An 8,026-nucleotide genomic window follows, 5' to 3' on the forward strand; every position below is an offset into this window, starting at 1 on the left:
TAGGTTAATTTTCTGATGTGATTAGGTTTCGGCCATTGTGAAGCCCATGGACTATAACTATTTTCTTGGGTAAACACAGTTGTATTGAAAAATGATGGTCCATCATTTTCATCGCACATTTCTTCTTTTTCCTAAAACATAATTATAAATTTACTAACAATAAAGGTTATGACAATATATGTTCATTAAACTCACATTAATTAACCTTTGGCAGGGTAAACCCACAACATGTGGGTTAGGGGGGACCCAGCTCATATATTACACACCTACTAGTTGAAATTTGTCATTCTTAATATGAATGACACGATCATTTTTCTTCATATAATAAATCTTTGATGGTATTTTCCAATCACATTGTTTTTTTATGAATATTTTTCTTTTCGGTGTTGACCTTATTGATTCTGGAGGAGATGAGGTACACATGTGGAATTTGTTTGTGTGTTTTGAATTTAGGTGGTTCTAGTTGAAAATTGTCATTCTTAATATGAATGACACAATCATTTTTATTCATATAATAAATCTTTGATGGTATTTTCCAATCACATTGTTTTTTTAAGAATATTTTTCTTTTGGTGTTGACCTTTTTGATACTGGAGGAGATGTGGTACCCATGTGAAATTTTTTTATTTATTTGAATTTAGGTGGTACTAGTTGTAATTTGTCATTCTTGATATGAATGACACGATCATTTTTCTTCATATAATAAATCTTTGATGGTATTTTCCAATCACATTGTTTTTTTATGAATATTTTTCTTTTGGTGTTGACCTTATTGATACTGGAGGAGATGTGGTACCCATGTGAAATTTTTTTATTTATTTGAATTTAGGTGGTACTAGTTGTAATTTGTCATTCTTGATATGAATGACACGATCATTTTTCTTTATATAATAAATCATTGATAGTATTTTCCAATCACAATGTTTTTTTAAGAATATTTTTCTTTTGGTGTTGACCTTTTTGATACTGGAGGAGATGTGGTACCCATGTGGAATTTGTTTGTGTGTTTTGAATTTAGGTGGTTCTAGTTGAAAATTGTCATTCTTAATATGAATGACACGATCATTTTTATTCATATAATAAATCTTTGATAGTATTTTCTAATCTCATTGTTTTTTTATGAATATTTTTCTTTTGGTGTTGACCTTATTGATACTGGAGGAGATGTGGTACCCATGTGAAATTTTTTTATTTATATGAAGTTAGGTGATACTAGTTGAAATTTGTCATTCTTGATATGAATGACACGATCATTTTTCTTCATATAATAAATCTTTGATGGTATTTTCCAATCACATTGTTTTTTTATGAATATTTTTCTTTTGGTGTTGACCTTATTGATACTGGAGGAGATGTGGTACCCATGTGAAATTTTTTTATTTATTTGAATTTAGGTGGTACTAGTTGAAATTCGTCATTCTTCATATGAATGACACGATCATTTTTCTTCATATAATAAATCTTTGATGGTATTTTCCAATCACATTGTTTTTTTATGAATATTTTTCTTTTCGGTTTTGACCTTATTGATTCTGGAGGAGATGAGGTATCCATGTGGAATTTGTTTGTGTGTTTTGAATTTAGGTGGTACTAGTTGAAATTCGTCATTCTTCATATGAATGACACGATCATTTTTCTTCATATAATAAATCTTTGATGGTATTTTCCAATCACATTGTTTTTTTATGAATATTTTTCTTTTCGGTGTTGACCTTATTGATACTGGAGGAGATGAGGTACCCATGTGGAATTTGTTTGTGTGTTTTGAATTTAGGTGGTACTAGTTGAAATTTGTCATTCTTAATATGAATGACACGATCATTTTTCTTCATATAATAAATCTTTGATGGTATTTTCCAATCACATTGTTTTTTTATGAATATTTTTCTTTTCGGTGTTGACCTTATTGATTCTGGAGGAGATGAGATACCCATGTGGAAATTGTTTGTGTGTTTTGAATTAAGGTGGTACTAGTTGAAATTCGTCATTCTTCATATGAATGACACGATCATTTTTCTTCATATAATAAATCTTTGATGGTATTTTCCAATCACAATGTTTTTTTAAGAATATTTTTCTTTTGGTGTTGACCTTTTTGATACTGGAGGAGATGTGGTACCCATGTGGAATTTGTTTGTGTGTTTTGAATTTAGGTGGTTCTAGTTGAAATTTGTCATTCTTAATATGAATGACACGATCATTTTTCTTCATATAATAAATCTTTGATGGTATTTTCCAATCACATTGTTTTTTTTATGAATATTTTTCTTTTCGTTGTTGACCTTATTGATTCTGGAGGAGATGAGGTACCCATGTGGAATTTATTGTGTGTATTGAATTTAGGTGGTTCTAGTTGAAAATTGTCATTCTTAATATGAATGACACGATCATTTTTCTTCATATAATAAATCTTTGATGGTATTTTCCAATCACATTGTTTTTTTATGAATATTTTTCTTTTGGGTTTTGACCTTATTGATTCTGGAGGAGATGAGGTATCCATGTGGAATTTGTTTGTGTGTTTTGAATTTAGGTGGTACTAGTTGAAATTCGTCATTCTTCATATGAATGACACGATCATTTTTCTTCATATATTAAATCTTTGATGGTATTTTCCAATCACATTGTTTTTTTAAGAATATTTTTCTTTTCGGTGTTGACCTTATTGATTCTGGAGGAGATGAGGTACCCATGTGGAATTTATTTGTGTGTTTTGAATTTAGGTGGTTCTAGTTGAAAATTGTCATTCTTAATATGAATGACACGATCATTTTTCTTCATATAATAAATCTTTGATAGTATTTTCCAATCACATTGTTTTTTTATGAATATTTTTCTTATTGGTGTTGACCTTATTGATACTGTAGGTGATGTGGTACCCATGTGAAATTTTAACTTCGATGCGAAGCTGAGAAGGTATTAATTTTACTATGATGTGTTTTTTTTTTTAATTTGTCATTCTTGATATGAATGACACGATCATTTTTCTTCATATAATAAATCTTTGATGGTATTTTCCAATCACATTGTTTTTTTATGAATATTTTTCTTTTGGGTTTTGACCTTATTGATTCTGGAGGAGATGAGGTATCCATGTGGAATTTGTTTGTGTGTTTTGAATTTAGGTGGTACTAGTTGAAATTCGTCATTCTTCATATGAATGACACGATCATTTTTCTTCATATATTAAATCTTTGATGGTATTTTCCAATCACATTGTTTTTTTATGAATATTTTTCTTTTCGGTGTTGACCTTATTGATTCTGGAGGAGATGAGGTACCCATGTGGAATTTGTTTGTGTGTTTTGAATTTAGGTGGTACTAGTTGAAATTTGTCATTCTTAATATGAATGACACGATCATTTTTCTTCATATAATAAATCTTTGATGGTATTTTCCAATCACATTGTTTTTTTATGAATATTTTTCTTTTCGGTTTTGACCTTATTGATTCTGGAGGAGATGAGGTATCCATGTGGAATTTGTTTGTGTGTTTTGAATTTAGGTGGTACTAGTTGAAATTCGTCATTCTTCATATGAATGACACGATCATTTTTCTTCATATATTAAATCTTTGATGTTATTTTCCAATCACATTGTTTTTTTAAGAATATTTTTCTTTTCGGTGTTGACCTTATTGATACTGGAGGAGATGTGGTACCCATGTGAAATTTTTTTATTTATTTGAATTTAGGTGGTACTAGTTGAAATTCGTCATTCTTCTTATGAATGACACGATCATTTTTCTACATATATTAAATCTTTGATGGTATTTTCCAATCACAATGTTTTTTTAAGAATATTTTTCTTTTCGGTGTTGACCTTATTGATACTGGAGGAGATGTGGTACCCATGTGAAATTTTTTTATTTATATGAATTTAGGTGGTACTAGTTGAAATTCGTCATTCTTCATATGAATGACACGATCATTTTTCTTCATATAATAAATCTTTGATGGTATTTTCCAATCACATTGTTTTTAGCTTCGATGCGAAGCTGAGAAGGTATTAATTTTACTATGATGTGTTTTTTTTTTTTAATTTGTCATTCTTGATATGAATGACACGATCATTTTTCTTCATATATTAAATCTTTGATGGTATTTTCCAATCACATTGTTTTTTTATGAATATTTTTCTTTTCGCTGTTGACCTTATTGATTCTGGAGGAGATGAGGTATCCATGTGGAATTTGTTTGTGTGTTTTGAATTTAGGTGGTACTAGTTGAAATTCGTCATTCTTCATATGAATGACACAATCATTTTTCTTCATATAATAAATCTTTGATGGTATTTTCCAATCACATTGTTTTTAGCTTCGATGCGAAGCTGAGAAGGTATTAATTTTACTATGATGTGATTTTTTTTTTAATTTGTCATTCTTGATATGAATGACACGATCATTTTTCTTCATATAATAAATCTTTGATGGTATTTTCCAATCACATTGTTTTTAGCTTCGATGCGAAGCTGAGAAGGTATTAATTTTACTATGATGTGTTTTTTTTTTAATTTGTCATTCTTGATATGAATGACACGATCATTTTTCTTCATATAATAAATCTTTGATGGTATTTTCCAATCACATTGTTTTTAGCTTCGATGCGAAGCTGAGAAGGTGTTAATTTTACTATGATGTTTTTTTTTTTTAATTTGTCATTCTTGATATGAATGACACGATCATTTATCTTCATATAATAAATCTTTGATGGTATTTTCCAATCACATTGTTTTTTTATGAATATTTTTCTTATTGGTGTAATTCTTATTGATACTGGAGGAGATGAGGTACCCATGTGGAATTTGTTTGTGTGTTTTGAATTTAGGTGGTTCTAGTTGAAAATTGTCATTCTTAATATGAATGACACGATCATTTTTCTTCATATAATAAATCTTTGATAGTATTTTCCAATCACATTGTTTTTTTATGAATATTTTTATTATTGGTGTTGACCTTATTGATACTGTAGGTGATGTGGTACCCATGTGAAATTTTAGCTTCGATGCGAAGCTGAGAAGGTATTAATTTTACTATGATGTGTTTTTTTTTTTAATTTGTCATTCTTGATATGAATGACACGATCATTTTCTTCGTATAATAAATCTTTGATAGTATTTTCCAATCACATTGTTTTTTTAAGAATATTTTTCTTTTGGTGTTGACCTTATTGATACTGGAGGAGATGTGGTAGCCATGTGAAATTTTTTTATTTATTTGAATTTAGGTGGTACTAGTTGAAATTTGTCATTCTTGATATGAATGACACGATCATTTTTCTTCATATAATAAATCTTTGATAGTATTTTCCAATCACATTGTTTTTTTATGAATATTTTTCTTTTGGTGTTGACCTTATTGATACTGGAGGAGATGAGGTACCCATGTGGAATTTGTTTGTGTGTTTTGAATTTAGGTGGTTCTAGTTGAAAATTGTCATTCTTAATATGAATGACACGATCATTTTTCTTCATATAATAAATCTTTGATAGTATTTTCCAATCACATTGTTTTTTTATGAATATTTTTCTTATTGGTGTTGACCTTATTGATACTGTAGGTGATGTGGTACCCATGTGAAATTTTAACTTCGATGCGAAGCTGAGAAGGTATTAATTTTACTATGATGTGTTTTTTTAGCTTCGATGCGAAGCTGAGAAGGTATTAATTTTACTATGATGTGTTTTTTTTTTTNTTTTACTATGATGTGTTTTTTTTTTTTTTTTTTTTTTTTTTTTTTTTTTTTGTGTCTGTATACGCTCAATCTCAGCTCTCACTGAACCGATTTTGATGAAAAATATGTCAAAAGATCACAAATCGTATCTAGTTGAAGACATTACCCTCAAAAATTGAAAAAAAATCCCTCGTTCCTCGTAAACGGGGGAAATCCCCCAAAAAATTACAAATTTAAAAATCGCTAATTTTCGATATTTTTTCATTTTTTTTTACTTAATATTGCCATAACTTTTTTAAAAATGACCGAATCAATATCATTTTTTTTTTTATAGATACCTTTAATATTTACCTATCATTTTATATATTTTTGTGAACATTTGACTCTTTAACAGCCCACAGGAAGGGTTTCAAAATGGTAGCTTTTTTACAAAAAATTAACTTTTTCAACTTAACTTTTGAAAATCTTCCGGAAAGACTGACAATTTTATATATACCTTAAATTAAAGCTAATGTAATATACTTTAATTTGAAAAAATAAAATTTGACCTCTGGACTTGTCTTCGTGGTGAAAACGGACATCAATATTAAAGAAAAACGTACGATTTCCGTGAAAAAATTCTCGATTTTATATGTTATTTTATTTAATTTAATTTATATATCTTTGAAATTTGAACTAGCTTAAATACCCAATTTTTTCAATTGTCGTTAGCAAAGTACGATTGCCGAGTTGGTAAAACTTTTGTTTTACACGCTTAAGGTACGAGGTTCCAACCCGCGTATAACAATAGGTGGTACTAATTGAAATATGTCATTTACAATTAATTTTGTGTAACTAGTACCGCTCTTTTTCTTCTTTTTTATTTTTTTTTGCTATGTATTGCTATGAAAATTATCTGTGCTTGAATGAACGTCTGTTATTGAACAAAAAATTCGAGTAGTAATACTACTTATTTTATAATTCTCATCGGTATTTATTTATTTTAAATGAATGATAATTTAATTTAGGGAATGTAAAATTATGAAAATATCTTTGAGTTGTTATTAATAAATATTGATAACATCTAATGAATTCGAACTTTTTGTGTGATTGATGGACCATCATTTTCATCGCACATGTTTTCTTCTTTTTTTTCTTAAAACATAATTATAAATTTAATAACAATAAAGGTTATGACAATCTTTGTTTGACACGATCATTTATCTTCANTTTTTTTTTTAATTTGTCATTCTTGATATGAATGACACGATCATTTATCTTCATATAATAAATCTTTGATGGTATTTTCCAATCACATTGTTTTTTTATGAATATTTTTCTTATTGGTGTAGTCCTTATTGATACTGGAGGAGATGTGGTACCCATGTGAAATTTTTTTATTTATCTGAAGTTTGGTGGTACAAGTTGTAATTTGTCATTCTTCATATGAATGACACGATCATTTTTCTTCAATTAATAAATCTTTCATATTATAACAACAACTCAAAGATATGTTGTTTAATAAATATTGATAATAACTAATGAATTCGAACTTTTTGTGTAATTGATGGACCATCATTTTCATCGCACATGTTTTCTTCTTTTTTTTCTTAAAACATAATTATAAATTTAATAACAATAAAGGTTATGACAATCTTTGTTTGACACGATCATTTATCTTCATATATTAAATCTTTGATGGTATTTTCCAATCACATTGTTTTTTTATGAATATTTTTCTTATTGGTGTTGACCTTATTGATACTGGAGGAGATGTGGTACCCATGTGAAATTTTTTTATTTATCTGAAGTTTGGTGGTACAAGTTGTAATTTGTCATTCTTCATATGAATGACACGATCATTTTTCTTCAATTAATAAATCTTTCATATTATAACAACAACTCAAAGATATGTTGTTTAATAAATATTGATAATAACTAATGAATTCGAACTTTTTGTGTAATTGATGGACCATCATTTTCATCGCACATTTTTTCTTCTTTTTTTTCTTAAAACATAATTATAAATTTAATAACAATGAAGGTTATTTATTTATTTATTTATCATTAAACGGGCGAGCCCAATTACAATAGAATGTGGAGTATACAAATATATACATAGATAATGGTTGTTTTGGAAGTACAATATTATGTTATGATTAAATTACTAATTTATTAAGATAAGATTTAAAAGTAATAACTGAATTACAAATAAAAACATCGATATTAAATTTATTTACATGATGCATGAATCTATTTATAGGGGCATTCTTACTATATAAAGTACGCTGGAATGGCACATAAAAAGCAAATAACTCGTGTTTAATTGATTTTAAACTATTAAAAGAATATTCAACATTTATTATTCTACGACT

The 8,026-nt window shown here is 27.8% G+C and overlaps 3 long non-coding RNA genes across 10 annotated transcripts; 1 reads left to right on the forward strand and 2 right to left on the reverse strand.

Annotated features, from left to right (window-relative positions):
- Positions 1–441: 441 nt before the first annotated feature.
- Positions 442–4,072, reverse strand: LOC126898414 (uncharacterized). 3 transcript variants are annotated; one of them, XR_007702249.1, is made up of 3 exons: positions 3,823–4,072; positions 957–1,333; positions 442–580 (listed from the first exon to the last, which is right to left on the reverse strand). It is a non-coding gene; the product is annotated as an uncharacterized LOC126898414 (long non-coding RNA). The 3 variants fall into 3 exon arrangements; XR_007702248.1 differs by lacking the exon at positions 3,823–4,072 and adding an exon at positions 2,662–2,753; XR_007702247.1 differs by lacking the exon at positions 3,823–4,072 and adding an exon at positions 2,092–2,236 and having other exon boundaries at positions 444–580.
- Positions 1,246–5,673, forward strand: LOC126898415 (uncharacterized). 6 transcript variants are annotated; one of them, XR_007702252.1, is made up of 3 exons: positions 1,246–1,357; positions 4,789–4,970; positions 5,369–5,673. It is a non-coding gene; the product is annotated as an uncharacterized LOC126898415 (long non-coding RNA). The 6 variants fall into 6 exon arrangements; XR_007702250.1 differs by lacking the exons at positions 4,789–4,970; positions 5,369–5,673 and adding exons at positions 1,737–1,774; positions 5,226–5,349; XR_007702251.1 differs by lacking the exon at positions 5,369–5,673 and adding an exon at positions 5,226–5,349 and having other exon boundaries at positions 4,789–4,826.
- LOC126898417 (uncharacterized) lies at positions 5,240–7,753 on the reverse strand. Its single transcript, XR_007702256.1, has 2 exons — positions 7,406–7,753; positions 5,240–5,352 (listed from the first exon to the last, which is right to left on the reverse strand). It is a non-coding gene; the product is annotated as an uncharacterized LOC126898417 (long non-coding RNA).
- Positions 7,754–8,026: the final 273 nt, after the last annotated feature.

This window comes from Daktulosphaira vitifoliae, unplaced genomic scaffold (genome assembly GCF_025091365.1).
Source record: "Daktulosphaira vitifoliae isolate Bord-2020 unplaced genomic scaffold, ASM2509136v1 Scaffold_2, whole genome shotgun sequence".
Lineage (NCBI taxonomy): Eukaryota > Metazoa > Arthropoda > Insecta > Hemiptera > Phylloxeridae > Daktulosphaira > Daktulosphaira vitifoliae.